Source organism: Erinaceus europaeus, chromosome 4 (assembly GCF_950295315.1).
Source record: "Erinaceus europaeus chromosome 4, mEriEur2.1, whole genome shotgun sequence".
Taxonomy (NCBI): Eukaryota; Metazoa; Chordata; class Mammalia; order Eulipotyphla; family Erinaceidae; genus Erinaceus; species Erinaceus europaeus.
In genome coordinates, this window is record NC_080165.1 from 7690714 (window position 1) to 7707230 (window position 16517).

General features: G+C 41.3%; 1 protein-coding gene and 1 non-coding gene across 3 annotated transcripts in view; one reads left to right on the forward strand and one right to left on the reverse strand.

Annotated features, from left to right (window-relative positions):
• EPM2A (EPM2A glucan phosphatase, laforin) overlaps positions 1-16517 on the reverse strand; it is a 101307-nt gene that overhangs the window by 26410 nt on the left and 58380 nt on the right. The window lies entirely within an intron of this gene.
• Positions 2577-2685, forward strand: LOC132538468 (U6 spliceosomal RNA). Its single transcript, XR_009549827.1, has one exon. It is a non-coding gene; the product is annotated as a U6 spliceosomal RNA (small nuclear RNA).

Consider the following 16517-nt stretch of genomic DNA (forward strand, 5'->3'; position numbering starts at 1 on the left):
AATTCCATCTTAGTAATATCATTTAGCTAAAAGAATGAGGAGAGAAATGAATGTTTTAGAACCTTACTTTCTGGGACTGTGAATCAAAATCAATTTATTTCACTCCACTGGCTTTGATGCTACAGCTTCAGGTGATCACATCACAACACTACACCGCTTGCTTAACCTGTCAGGCCAGGGCTGGAAGCAGAACAGCTACTGAAGCATAAGAATCAAGAGTCCACTTGCGACATATCTGCTGTCAATCAGAAGAGACCTCACTGGTAATAATGAGGACGTCAGGCAGAAAGAGCCTCCAAGCACTTTCCAGAACACCACAAGGCATTCCTGACAAGAGACAGCAGGAAGAAATACAACAAAAAGGAACCAAAAATCTGGAAACAAAACTGTTCCATCGATTTCTCATCATAGGTTCTTCCATCCATCTATTCTATTTTGTTCATAGGAAAAACAAAAGGCAGGAAAGACACGGGAGTGATGGGACTGATGTGTGAACTTAAACTTGCTTATTTTTTATTTATTTATAAAAAGGAAACCCTGACAAAACCATAGAATAAAAGGGGCTCAACTCCACACAATTCCCACCACCAGAACTCCGTATCCCACCCCTTCCCCTGACAGCTTTCCTGTTCTTTATCCCTCTGGGAGTATGGACCCAGGGTCATAGTAGAAGGTGAAAGGTCTGGCTTCTGGAATTGCTTCCCTGCTGAACATGGGTGTTGGCAGGTCGATCCATATTCCCAGCCTGTCTCTCTCTTTCCCTAGTGGGGCAGGGCTGTGGGGAAGCGGGGCTCCAGGACACACTGGTGGGGTTGTCTGTCCAGGGAAGTCTGGTTGGCATCATGCTAGCATCTGGAACCTGGTGGCCGAATAGAGAGCTAACATACAAAGCCAAACAAATTGTTGACTACTTGTGGACCTAAAGGCTGGAATATTGCATATGAAGAGTTGGGGGGTGGTCTCCGTTTTGTAGATAGCTAGTAGGCATATTTCAGTCATATTCCAAAGCGACCACAAACATACTGAATTGCAGCCTCCTCTTCCTAGTTACACAGTCACACATCGTTGCAAGGGAAGACAAAGTAGATTATCCCAAGGTTCTTTTACAAGCCCAGCTAAGGATTTAAGACCAAAGGAAAAAGCATCAGCATATTTCCTAAGTTGTGTGGCTGCACTGCATTTACCTTATTTAATATGTGAAGCACAGTTCAATATGAAGTTAAACTGTGATCTGGTTTTTTAAATAATGGGCAAAGAAAAATCTATCATTCCTGTAATTTCTATCTCATTAGTGGAAGGCAAGAGAAATATTAAAATCAACCTCCAGTTAGCTCCAAGCTTAACACATACAGTTCTTTCTGCTAAGAATCTATTCTCTAGTGTCAAGTGTTATTAATCCCAAGCTTGCACCCCAAAGGCTGACTTCTTATAGCCCAGTTACAGCTGAGTAACTATTCAAAGGTATATTCTAGTTCAGAGTAACACAAATTTACCTCTCTATTAAAAACGTGGTGGTTTTTTTTAATTGTTCACTGTGGGGTTAATGATTTCCATTATAGTCTTGTTGATGATTTTTTTAAAGATCCTATTGGACAGAGACAGAGAGAAATTGAGAGAAGGGGAGATAGAGAAGGAGAGAGATAGAGAGACACATGCAGCCCTGCTTCACCACTCGTGAAGCTTTCCCCTGCAGGTGGGGACCAGGGGCTTGAACCTGCATCCTTGCACACTGTACTGTGTGTGCTTAAGCAGGTGTGCCACTGCTGGGCCCTCAGTATCATCTTTAACACATAGACACAACAGTTCATCTCCCTTTGATTGGCGTCTAAGAAACACAACAGGATCCCAGTGTCTCTTCCTGTTCCTCTCCATCCATTCCCAGAGTCCTTTGCTTTGGTGCAATACCCCACACCCAGTTCAACTTTCACCTTATGATTCCCTTCCTGTTCTTTGTTCTTAAGTTCTACCTATAAGTGAGATCACTTGCTTTTTGGTCTTCCTTGTCTGGCTTGTCTTGCTGAATAGTTTTATTCTAGATTGTATATGGGTTACAGATCATAGTGTATAGAAAGCATATGCTAATTTCTATGACTATAATTAATTCCTCCTATTTGTAGATGTAGTTTACAGTTACACAAAGCAAATATATTCTATATTATAGAATGCCATATGAACAAGTTAATTATGTCCTGATCCCCAGTACCTCAGAATGTAACATTCTCTGGAAACAGGATTTCTGCAGAGGCAAGATAAAATGAAATACACAAAGGCAGAGTTTAGTCTAACATTACCAAAATCCTTACATGAAGGGGTGGTGGATGGACATGGGTACATGCAGAAATAAGACAGTGTCCTGAGTGAAGACACTGGAAGAAGACAGACGTCTAGGAATCAAGAGAGGCTTTTAATACACCTTTCCCTTACAGTCCTCAGAACAAATCGGCCCTGCGGTTTCAGACTTACAATCTCTGGAACTAGGAGACAGTGATTTTCTGTTACTTAAGCCACTCAGTTAGTGGCACTTTGTTATGTAAGCCCCTGGAAACTAGACATTTAAGGCTAAAATAAGTACACATGATCTTCACTTTGGAAGCACGTATGCCCAAATCAGAATCAAACAGAGAAAATGATCGTGGCCCCTGTTCAAAGATGACAGGCAAAATTAGTAAATCACTCCAAACATATATGATATGCCAAAGCATTGGCTTGCAAATAAAGCACCTCGACAGAGAATTACCTAAAATGTGAAAAAAAGCACTTTTTAAAAAAATATTTATTCCCTTTTATTGCCCTTGTTTTATTGTTGTAGTTATTGATGTCATTGTTGGATAGGACAAAGAAATGGAGAGAAGAGGGGAAGACAGAGAAGGGGAGAGAAAGACAGACACCTGCAGACCTGTTTTACCACCTGTGAAGCAACTCCCCTGCAGGTGGGGGGCTGGGGGCTCGAACAGAGATCCTTACGCCGGTCCTTGTGCTTTGTGCCACATTCGCTTAACCTGCTGCGCTACCGCCCAACTCCCTGAAAAATGCACTCTTTAGACTCACAATTTCATAAAACTTTGAGTGCAAAAAAAAAAGTTTAGCTATGTTATTTTTAAGCATTTGTAGCCCTAAAATATGACTTAAATGCTGTAGTGACTCATTATTAATGGTAACTAAGACAACTAGCACACTTCATGTTCTTAAAGTCGGTCACAAGGTAACATGTTTTAGACCAGCACAATTCAGGCTAGAGGCTGGGACAAGAATTCACAGCTCCCTACTGACAGGCTTGTTCTGAGGTTATCTGTTAAATCTCACTCTTCATGAAAATGGTTGAGAGCCATTTTCACTGAAAGTGTAAATATTTAAAATTATTTGTTCCATAATTTGAATTGTCACATCATTTATATACTCCACTTCAAAATAATGCTTTATGGATATAGCACATTCTACTTGTTTTTATTATCCACTGCAAGAGACAAGATGGTTAAGACTCCCACACTCAGACTTGAACAAGGCCACCACCCAGTTCTTCCCACAGGAGAGAAAAGTGAGGCAAATAAGTGTACTAACCGTCTCGGTTGGTTACCAGGACAGAGATTCCAAGAAAAAGATTCTAGTAAATCACCCTCTAGTCATGTTAGTTTTGTTGTAAATGCTGAGGATCCCTTGAAAAAAATACAGTGTCACATTTAATGTTTTTTCACATAGTGAAATTGGAAGAATCTGTTTAAAATTATTTACTTGAATAACATTGGTTACTATAGAATAAGCAAGGAATAAAAATTAACATAAAAAGTTTTTGTGGTTTGGGCTTTTTTAAAAAATAATTTTTGATCTCTTTATTTATGGGATAAAGACAGCCAGAAATCGAGAGGGTAGGGGGAAATAGAAAGAGTGACACCTGGGACAGTAAACCCGGGTCCTTGTGCGTTGTAATATGTGTGCTCAGACAGGTGACCTTTTGTATTTGCTTTATTTTATTTATTTATTTATTTATTTATTTATTTATTCAATTTATTTATTTATTTATTTATTTGGATAGAGACAGAAAGAAGTTGAGAGGGAAGGAGAAAATAGGGAGGAAGACAGAAAAAGAGACACCTGCAACCTTGCTTCACCGCTCATAAAACTTTCTTCCTGCAGGTGGGGACTATGAGCTTAAACCCAGGTCCTTGTACATGGTAACTTGTGCGCTCAAAAAATATTTATTCACCTACTTTTTTTCCAGGTTCTAACAATCAACAGTGGGTAAGACAAAGACATGCCCTGAACTGATGATCCTACATTCTTTGAGTACAGTAGACAATAGTCAAACAAATGTCTAAAAGCAGCCTTTAATTTACTATCGGTGACATAAATAGGGAATAAAAATCAGAAATCGGAGAAACACTAGACTTCAGATAACCTATCAGGAAGGTCCTTCTGGAAGGATGGCATTAAAGCTGAGACCTGGCATCGGAAATATGAAGAGACATGCCATGTTCTCAAGGTTTAAAAATAAAGAGGAATGCTTTAAAGACTGAGAGAGGGCCAGATGACAGTTCACGGCATAGAATGCACCCCGCAGGAGTGCCTCAGTTAACAGCAGAGGAAGCTTCATGACTGGCGGGTGGTGCCTTGATGTCTAAACTCCCTATGACTCCTTCCTTCTCCCTCTTAGCCTATGTGAAATTAAAAGCGGGAAAGTCTTGTGGGAACAATGAGTAACACACAAGCAAGGTGCTGGTAGGCAAAAGAAAAGAAAGAAAGAAGAAAAGGAAACAAAACTGAGAGAAACCTAGAGACGTGGCATATGCTGACAAGGTCAAAGTCTGGAATAAGATCCGTCAGGAAGGGACGGCCTCCGAGTAGAGTGCATGCATTACAGTGGGCAAGGACCTGGGTTCAAGATCCCAGTCCATCTGCATGGGGAGAAGCTTCACAAGCAGTGAGACCATGCTGCTGGTCTCTCTCTACTTTTTAAATTTTTTATATCTTTACTTACTCATTGGATAGAGACAGCCAGAAATCAAGAGGGAAGGGGATGATAGAGAGGGAGAGAGACCAGAGAGACACCTGCAGCTCTGCTTCACCACTTGCAAAACTTTCCTCCTGCAGGTGGGGGCTCCAGGCTTGAACAAGGGACTTTGCACATTGTAGTATGTGTGCTCAACCAGGTACACCACCGGCCTCCTCCTTGCAGGTGTTACTCCATCTCTGTCTCTCTCTCTCTCTCCCTCCCTCCCTCTCTATCTCCCTCCCTCTTCCCTCCCCCCTCAGTTTCTCTCTACATGTATCCTAAATAAATAAATATCTTCAAACCAAGCAATAAAGCTCAATTAGGATAATGATGCCACACCTTACTGACCTACCAGGAAAATATAAAAGCAATGAAAAATTTTTTAAATCAAGGAATTACATCAACTTGTTTTAGAGGTTTTAAAAAGATGATTTTGACTATGATATCAAAACGCGCTTGGCAAGAAGTACAACTGTAAGAATACAGGGAGAGGGGTGGCCTTCAGGATAGAGATTGCCTGAGATCCAGTCAGCATTGTGGATAGTGAGAACTGGGTTAGTTCAAAGTGAACTTGGATAACACAACCAGAACACTGGCACTTTAAGTGGACGAAAGGGTTAAAGGAGTAGGAAGTCTAAAAACTGTCTCTGCTTCGTTAACTAATATAATCTACACATTCTGCCTCCCATTGCTGCTCTCCACTGAGGGCAAGGTCCTGGAGAGGCCCACAAGACATTCCTCATGCAAGTAACCAGTGATCATGGAGAGAAGGATCTATTAGAGGTCTAGGCCTATTATATCTGTGTGGAAATCCAAGGATTTCTTGACTAGAGCCTGAGAACCATCATATTCTCACTTAACTTTTTGTTAAAGGAGTTAACTTCTTTAATAAAGGTATATATAAACAATTACACATCTTCATTTCAGACTTTGGCCTCTCTCACTATAGAATGGTGGTTTCACTAATCATTTTACACATTCACTGTAGTTTTATTGAGAAGAAAAAAAGTATCAATCACCAGTGGTCCAGGAGATGGCACAGTGGATAAAATGTTGGAACTCTCAGGCATGAGGCCCTGAGTTCAACCCCCAGTAGCACATATACCAGAGTGATATCTGGTTCTTTCTCTCTCCTCCTATCTTTCCCATAAATAAGTAAATCTTAAAAAAAAAAAAAATGAGTCACCCCAGAGCCCCACCCCACTAGGGAAAGAGAGAGGCTGGGAGTATGGATCCACCTGTCAATGCCCATGTTCAGTGGGGAAGCAATTACAGAAGCCAGACCTTCCATCTTCTGCAACCCTCAATGACCCTGGGTCCATACTCCCAGAGGGATCAAGAATAGGAAAGCTATCAGGGGATGGCATGGGATTTGGAGTTCTGGTGGTGGGAATGTATGGAGTTGTACCCCTCTTATCCTATGTTTTTTGTCAGTGTTTCCTTTTTATAAATAAAAATTTTTAAAAGATCAATCACCATAGGCTCAAAACTTGGCAATGTATCAAGCACAGTTAGCACTTAAAAACAAAGAGGCAATCAAATCAATATATAAGTGAGTGAAAAAATAATTATAGAAATTAATGTCTTCATCCAATAGCACAGCTATATACAAGATACTGGGTACTATACAGCAAACCCTAACAAAAGGACTTTTCAAAGTTAACCCAATTACCAAATAATGTGATGATAACATTAACTATCGATTGTCTTTTTGAACCCTAAGACAGTAGGAACCCCACATCTCCACTATGGAGCCTCTACTTGCCCCAGTCCTGGAACCCTTGGATAGGGCCCACTTTCCCATATGCCTCTCCCAATCCATATCAAATAATATTGCATCCGCCAATCACAACCTAACCAACGCAACGATTGCCACCTCAACATGCTTCACTTCAGACTGTGTCCAGAGACTTCACGTGTGGAATGACAACCCTTCAGCTTCATTACTCGGGTGAGACCTTTCCTTTCATAGTATACTCTAATTGCATCTCAGGTGGTTCACTTTCTAACAAAGTCCCATAACCTAGATATACACCAGTTTCTGTGAGAGAGAGCATATGTTCACACGTATCCATAAACTACTGCAAAATATATACCTGAAAGCAGAAGTACACTAGAGTTTGCAGTGAGTATCCCCCTAACACTTCCTCTCCACTATTCCAAGCTTTGGGTCCATGATTGCTCAACAATTTGTTTGGCTTCATATGCTAACTCTCTTTTCAGTCACCAAGTTCCAGATGCCACCAGGATGCTGGCCAGGCTTCCCTGGATTGAAGACCCCACCAATGTGTCCTGGAGCTCCGCTTCCCCAGAGACCCACCCTACTAGGGAAAGAGAGAGGCAGACTGGGAGTATGGACCGACCAGTCAACATTCATGTTCAGCGGGAAACAATTACAGAAGCCAGACCTTCCACTCTCTGCATCCCACAATGACCATGGGTCCATGATCCCAGAGGGATAGAGAATGGGAAAGCTATCAGGGGAGGGGATGGGATATAGAGATTGGGTGGTGGGAACTGTGTGGAGTTGTACCCCTCCTACCCTATGGTTTTGTTAATCCCTTCTTAAATAAATTTAAAAAAGAAATTAATGTCTTCAAGATATTTGATTCATTATAGTATATGATGGTTCATTCTACTATCAAGTGAACAGCACTTTTATGACTTCTGTGTAACCATAAGGGAGATATTTTCAACTGGGTATCCTAAGGACATAAGGATTAAATTACTGGTTAAGATTAGTACAAAATAATAATTTTCTCCGCAGACAAATGTGAAAACCGTTTTCAACTAGAATATAGAAATATAACTCAACATGTCTCCATTTTTTGCTTTAACTGCTAGGAAACTTGGAGTCAGATTTAATGTTAATAGTAATAATGAGACTGCCTCAAGCCCCTGGTAATTTCTAGTCCATTTGTTCTTATATGTGGTCATTTATATTCAAAATTTTACTATACACTTTTTTTTTCAAAAATCTACTACAAAGAGGATTGCATTTTCTCCAAATTACTTGTTTCTGTCACTTTAGTCTCAGGCACTAAACTTCCATATAAAACTAAAAAGCCAACCTCTATTTGAACCATATGGATTTTATCTAAACTGCTGGATTTTTTTTTCATCAGTTTGGTTCTGCAGCCATGCGTGTTAATTGAAAGTTCCCACTCATATAAAATGGATGGAATATGACAGCTACCAGTACAATTTATCTGCAATAATAAAGCTTTACTCATGCTTGGAATGTGGTCACATCTGTATTAATTATAACCCATAGACCATAGCCATACATTTCATTTTATGTAATTTGGTATTTTGAATGTTAGCTGTTAATACCCATACATTTCATTTTACGTAATTTGGTATTTTGAATGTTAGCTGTTAATACCCATACATTTCATTTTACGTAATTTGGTATTTTGAATGTTAGCTGTTAATACCCATACATTTCATTTTACGTAATTTGGTATTTTGAATGTTAGCTGTTAATACCCATACATTTCATTTTACATAATTTGGTATTCTGAATGTTAGCTGTCAATACCAGTGGAGAAATTTAGCAGGCGATAAACAAGTGTGATTCCAAAGCAGTGGTGCACAACCTTAGCTACAGGCTAGAATTTCCTGGAGGAATCTATAAATATTTGTGCCAGATCCTCAATTAAAATAGGATTTCTTAGGAAATAAGATAAAACCTAGCAACATTTTTTTCCCAAGCACTCTGAGTGGTCAAATGAGGCTTAACAATCACTAAGTTAGAACCTGAGATAAACATAAAGTTAGAGATAAAGATTGGCCATCTTCCCTTCATAGAACATTGCTTATCAGATTCTTTAATTAAAGATAGCTAATGATATTTTTTTTAAAAAAAATTATAATGGAAACCTACTTGTTACGGAAAACTGAATCTTAAAAGGGAAAATTAGAAATAGTTACTCAATATTAAGAGTAATTCTTGTCTTTATAAAGGTAAATGAAGCAGTCCCTCAAACAGGATTTAATTGATTTGTTATTAATCACAATTCCAACATTTACAAATTACAGAGAGTCCTCTAGACCTCTTGTAGTAAATGTGTAAACTGAGGGAAATAAAGAAGCACTTTTTATTTCACAGAGGAATACAGATGTTACAAGGCCCATATGGTACCTTGCCTAGTGTTCTTGGTTTGTTGTGAACATAATCCAGGTTCCAGCCCCCACACACTGGGGGCTTCAATGCTGTGGTCTTGGTCAATCTATCTATCTAACTATCTATCTATCTATTTATCATCTATCTATCTATCTATCTATCTATCTATCTATCTATCTTCTCTCTATCTGTTGGTCTTTATGTTGGTTTGGTCCCCTTCCCCCTACCTCTGAGAGATTTGGTTTGGCCCCTGCTAGTTTCGCCCCCTCTTTCTTCTCGCCCCCTATGCTAAGGAGGGCCAGAGTCCCAGCAGCAGCCACTGGAGGAGAATGATGGGGAAGCACATGGTGTGATGATTTGCCCGCGCTCATGAATAAAGATTAAACTGCAGCTTCTCAGCTCAGCCATGTGTCCTCGAGTCTCTGTTCACAGCCACGAAGCTAGCCCGGCCTGCTGGCGCCCCCGAATTTTAACGACATCCATCTATCTATCTATCTATCTATCTATCTATCTATCTATCTATCATCTATCTATCTACCTAAAATAGGAATCAGGGAGGGCAGGTGGTGGTGCACCTGGTTGAGTGCACACATTACAGTGTGCAAAGACCCGGGTTCTAGTCCCTGGTCCCCTCCTGCGGGGGGGTGGGGGAGAGTTTTACCAGTAGTGAAGCAGGGCTGCAGGTGTCTCTCTGTCTCTCTCCCTCTTTATTTCCCTCTCCCCTTTCAATTTCTCTCTGTCTCTATCCAATAACAAATTTAAAATATTAATAGAAAAAGACTCAGAGTAGTAAAATCCCAGCACCAACAGAAGTAAAGAAGGTTGTGGTCCCACATTCCAACTCTAAAATGATAAGATTTCATTTCTAAGTCTTAGAGAATCGGAAAAATTAGACTCAAAGACTGAATACAGTCCATCATTTGTTTTTGTAAATAATGTTTTAACTTTTAGGTGAAACTTAAGAAATGAGGAAAGAAAGGTAAACACAAAATGAAACTCAGACTAGGTGGGGTGTATTGCACCAAAGCAAAGGACTCTGGGGAAGGAAGGGAAAGGAGGGCCTAACAAAACCTTAGGGTCCTCTTGCAAGTGATGGGCAAAGACCTAAGTTGTAGGTCAGAGTGTTCCACAGAGAACTTTCAGACAGAGGAGAGACTGTACCCATGTGTCAACAAATGCACTATAAATCATTAACCCCTCCATTAAAAAATAGTAAAAAGAGGGATATATATATATATATATATATATATATATATATATATATATATATATATACACAAAAAGAAAACAATGTTTTGGGGTCAGGTGATAGCATGCCTCATTGTGCACACACATTACAGTGTGCAAGGACCCAGGTTCAAGTCCCTAGTTCACACTTGCAGGGCTGCAGGTGTCTCTCTGTCTCCCTCTCTATATCCTCCCTTCTCTCAATTTCTGGTTGTCTCTATCAAATAAAGATAATTTTAAAAAATTAGAAACAATGTTCTCATGGAACACTGTCATCCTCACTTGCTTTTACATACTGACCATGCACTTCTATCATATAATCAAAGAGTTGGGGAAGATGCCGTATGATCTATCTGATACGCAAAGCCTAAAATGTATTGTCCAGCCCTTTATAGAGAGTTTATCAACTGCTCCATAGGTGTGTGATCTATTGTGGAAAGTCCATATCTCTAGCTCATAGAAATTCACTCTACACCAGTTTCTGTGAGAGACAGCATATGTTCACACGTATCCGTAAACTACTGCAAAATATATACCTGAAAGCAGAAGTACACTAGAGTTTGCAGTGAGTACCCCCCTAACACTTCCTCTCCACTATTCCAAGCTTTGGGTCCATGATTGCTCAACAATTTGTTTGGCTTCGTATGTTAACTCTCTTTTCAGTCACCAGGTTCCAGATGTCATCAGAATGCTGGCCAGGCTTCCCTAGACTGAAGACCCCACCAATGTGTCCTGGAGCTCAGCTTCCCCAGAGACCCACTCTACTAGGGAAAGAGAGAGGCAGACTGGGAGTATGGACCGACCAGTCAACGCCCATGTTCAGCGGGGAAACAATTACAGAAGCCAGACCTTCTACTCTCTGCATCCCACAATGACCCTGGGTCCATGCTCCCAGAGGGATAGAGAATGGGAAAGCTATCAGGGGAGGGGGTGGGAAATGGAGATTGGGTGGTGGGAATTGTGTGGAATTGTACCCCTCCTGCCCTATGGTTTTGCTAATTAATCCTTTCTTAAATAAAAAATAAAATAAATAAAAAATAAAATAAATTAAAAAAAGAAATTCACTCATCTTTCATTTTATGAATTGATATTTCTGTTGCCTTGGTCTAGTTAACTGGAGAAAAGAAAGTCCCCAGCATGGGATGTAAAGAGATATGGCTACAGGTGTAAAGCCTCCTCATCTACCTGGACAGGATGTGTTGTCCATGAGCATTACAGATGGTGAGTGAGTTGTTGGTGGAGAGAAGGCACAGAAAGCAACAGACAGTGACTGAAAGGATTCAATTCAAGATACTGGCATAGATGCAGAACAGTTTCTCCCACCAGCCCCCGCCCCCAAGTCTATACATCACCTCCAAGCTATCAAAATACCTTTGGAATTACTATGATAAAATAAGTGTAATTCTGGGGGCAGGGAAATAGACTCTTCTTTTTGTTCTTCCAGAATTTTGTGGCAACTTTACTTTTATTTTTATTAGTGACTTATTACTGATTTACAAAACCCTAAGAAAAAGGGTATAGTCCCACAATGTTTCCATCACCAGAATTCTGTGTCCCTATTCCCTCCACTGGAAACTGCACTAGTTCTCCTTAGGTCATAGATATAGGTTGACTACTATTTCCATAACCATCTATCTATATTTGCATATATGTTGCCCAATTTTCTATGGTCCTGCTTTTTCTTCCTTTCTAAGTCACACTGATACCTCTTACTACTTCTGAGTGTCCTTCCTTTGTTCCTCTCAAGGTCATGATGGAGTTGGGGTTCAGAAACTTCTAGTCATGTTTCCCTAACACTTCTCCCATTTGGGAGTATGGACCAAAATTCTTTTTGGGGTTCAAAATTCTTTTTGGGGTGGGAGTTTTGGCTTTTGTAATTGCTTCTCTTGCTTCTGGCTTTTGTAATTGCTTCTCTGCTGGACATGGATGTTGACAGGTGGATCCATAACCCCAGCCTGTTTCAATCTTTCCCCAGTGGGGCAGGGCACTAGAGAGGTGGGGTTCTGGGACTCATTGGTGAGGTTGTCTTCCCAAGGAGTTCAGGATGAAATCATAGTAGCATCTGCTACTTGCTAGCTGCAGTATAATATAAAGCAAGAAAAAATGTCAAAGAGTAGGAATAGAAGAGGTGAGAATAGAGATTTTTGGGATGGAAAGAAGTTAGGAATTTTATGGGCCCATGACTTTAGTAATATTTGCTTGAGCTTGATAGCTAACAGGAAAGTGAACAAAAATACTGTCTGGGAAGATGGTGTCAGAGTTGAAAATAGGGCTAAAATGCTAGATTAGGGTAGAGAGTAGCTCCCAAACTTGAAGAAAGTATATAAATACAATTAACTGTTTACTATATCAGTCTGACTGAAAGCCCACAGATATTCATGTTGAGTACAGGAGCCTGTGTAACCTCAGATCCCTGTTGAGCTCACAGTTCATGGTCACAGTTGGGAACATTCTAGGCTGAATTCATTTCAGGACCCGTCTTCCTCAAGTGGTAGAGTCTGTTAACCCAGCCTCCCCTCTGAGAGTGGGGAAGTCCCTACCATTGCTGTTCTACAGTGAGGGAAAAGTCCTGGAAAGTCCCACAAGAGGGCTTATGGGGATCTTCCTGATGTAAGTGACCAGTCATACTGAAGAGAGGAACCTATATTAGAGATCTAGGCCCATCATATTTATGGGGGAACCCAAGGATTCCCCGACTAGGGCCCCAGGTGATGGGCAGGCCTGGTATTGGCCCCAAAGGCCATCATTAAGTGATCCAGTCTCTTGCCCTTATCCTGCTTTTGTAGTTCTTTCTTTATCTGACAAGCTTAGACTTTCTCCTAGTTCTTAAGACGTTGAGTGTTGTGGGACTATGTGAAAGCTTGGTAGAGCTTAGGGGAGCTCTCCCATCCTTGGATGGAGGTCTGAAAAGACACCCCACTTGTTAGCCTCTCTCCTTATAGAGATGAGCCAAGAGGGAAAAGTCTCCCAGACTCAGTTTCTCCTTGTTAGTCTCTCAAGCTCACAGAAAACCTACAGGCCTGTCACACTTAGTTCCCCCTGCTAGCAGCAGGCCAAATGGCTGCCTGCTTTAGGGTTCACTCAAAGTTCACACATCCACTTCATCTTTTGGTCACAAAGGAGAACACCCTCTATCATATACCCCCAACACCAAACAGTGAAAACCCCATATTCTATTTTGTTGTGTCCCTTGATATCTGTGATTCACATCAAGCTTTGTTTTTCTTTTCTCTACCTCACCTTACTGGTTTAACCCCTATGCTTCTCTCAAATACCTTTGGATATTTAACTTGACCACATCATGGAGACAAACTGTCTTGACCTTTATGTATTGCATCCATTCTTGTCATACCAACCCCCTGCCATGGGGGCAAGCTGACCTTTAAGAAACCTGTAATTTCTGACATATGTGAAAAATGTTCTTTATTTAACTCTCTCTATAAACCTGTACCCTTCTCCAAATAAATGAGTGTTTGTACCAGAATACTCCCCGATGCCTCCTTTCTGGATCGTGAAGACCCTAGAGCTGGCGAGGGAGGGTCAGTAGCTTACCCCCTTGTCACTCGGCAGTGGCGGCACACAGCAGAGCGGTAAAGGAAACACAATCCTTTATTGTTGGGTCAGAAGGGTGGTTCAGGCCATGTGGAGCCAGCCGAAAAAACGGCCGTCCCTGCTACCACACCACCAGGCAAGAGAATGAGAGAGGGGAGAGAGAGTAGGACAGCTTTTTAGGTCAACACCCAGGAGTGACGTGTTGGGACAGGATTGGTTGGGGAAAGCACCTGAAAGTACCGTATATCTCTGTGGGAAGTGGCAGAGCCTTGGGGAGAGCACTTAAGGGTACCGTAACTCTCTGTGTAGAGTGGCAGAGCCTTGGGGGACATCTGCACAGCACCCCCTGGTTGGAGCCACTCCACGTGAGCACCAGCAGAGTGACATTTGTTGTATCCAAACCAGTAATAGGTTTATGGCCTCAAAAGTTAGGGAGGAAACAGACCTAGGGCTTAAGTGGGATCTAAGTTAACTTCAAGCTTTACTAGATTTATTTGTCTGATGATTCTAAGAAAGGTTGTCAGAGGGACAATTAGCTGTTATATATTTGTTGCCAATACATCAGTCTCTCAGCCAGCTGTATGCAGTGTTTCTTCTAAAGATTATCAAGAGGTGACAAGAATGCTGATTCTGTCAGAAGAGATCAAGAGACCCATCTTTCTTTTGTGTAGTTAGGTGAATAGAAAAAGTGATTGAGGGAGGTGATGTAGAGGTAGGTAGGACAGTAGCATGTCTAGACCTAAGTAATAAGTATTTGATCAGAAAATTGATGGTGTCTTCTCTAGGCTATTCTGCTAGATTGCAGAGCTTATTAGGTCAAAATCTAATCACAGGGGAGTCAGGCGTTGGTGCAGCAGGTTAAATAGAAACAACCAGATGTCAAGAGAAGGGAGAGATAGGGAGGGAGAGAGACAGAGAGACACCTGCAGCCCTGCTGCACCACTCACAAAGCTTTCCCCCTGCAGGTGGGGACTGGGGGTTCAAACCCAGGTCCAAGCACATTGTAACATGTGCACACAACCAGGTGCACCACCACCCAGCCCCAGTCTTAGATTTTCCATGATAACCTCAACCAAAGTTTTTCGGTTTTACAATATCTTCTGGGGTTGGTTAGCTTATATGTTTGTTTGCCATCCGGATAATTGCTGGGGCTCTGAGACTGCACTCTCCCACATTCCTGCTGGTCTTTTTTTCTCTTTTTCCTTAGAGCATAAGAGACAAGAAATGAGGAGAGAGGAGAGATAGCAAGAAGGAGAGATACCTGCGGTACCATTCCACCAACAGTAAAGCGTCCTCTCTGCTGCTAGGCTTGAGCCCAGGTCCTCTCTCCTGAGTGCTCTGCTGAAGAGCCACAAGTAGACCCTCCCACAACTTCTTTTAAGTGCAGAGATACAGTACCTCAAATTCCAATGATTAGGAAGCCCTCAGCACTGTGCTAAAAGCGTTCTTATCACTTGCCAAAGCTTTACTATTTCAACCTACGCTGACCACCTACTACTCTTCACAAGTCTAGCTCCTAGGCGGGGGTGGAGGAAAGGGAGCCTGGAAAGGCAGGATGATATGATGAATCTGCCTGTGTCCTGCGGAAATAACAACCCTGAGGAAATCCATCTTCCAAGAAGATAAAGAAGAGGGTTCATTTAATATGAAAAGAAACACAGGAAGCTGTTGAAGAATAGACCAAAATGCACTGTTTGCAATAGCAGCTGCAAACCTTATCTTCTCCTATAGTTCACTGCTATAATGACTCGTCAGCTTTTCTCAGTCAAATGTGCATCAGAAGAAACATAATTTCGTATTTGGAAAATATGCCTCATTTACCACCAAAGCTATACCATTTGTCTTGAAGTATGGAATCCTCCGTCTGCTTTTGAAAATGACAGTGATTAAGTAGACTCCAATATACTGCCAGTGGACTTTCCTTCTCATTCTTTGTGGCACCCTGATGAGAAGTAATTATGCTTTCGCGAATTTTTCTCTTGGATGTAATTTGGACCACTTATCTGAGATTCTCAAAAGGAAGCTGACTTGACAAATACAAGACAACACCTGTTTGTACTAATGTAAACCTTTCCTGAGTACCCTTGCTAAACAGAAAAGTTCTATGTTAGTCAACCACCTTCCCTGCCCACCAGTAACACCAGGAATTAAATGGACATCAATGGGTCGATCCATACCCCCCCCAGCATGCCTGCAGAAGCCATGCTCTTCAACAACTCAGCTGCTGTATAAAATAACTCATAATTTGGGGGGTTAGATGTCAGTCAGTGGCCCACCTGGTTGGGTTCAGGTGTTACCATGCACAAGGACCCCGGCTCAAGCCCCACCCCCACCTGTAGGGCGAAGCTTCCCAAAAGGTGAAGCAGTATTGCAGGTGCCTCTCTCTATCTCCTTTCTCAATTTCTCTCTGTCTCTATCTAAAATATATGAGGAAAAATAGTCTTTTAATTAGGGGCTTTATTTATTTTTTTACTAAATGGGCCACAGAGGAGATATTGTGTTTTACTGTTCTGAATGTACAGTGTGCCTATGGGGGAAATATATGTATTTGTTCTTTTCTCATTGATATTAAAGATAGACTACTGGCTTAATACAGTTGGTCCATATAAAGAAGTTGCTCCCACT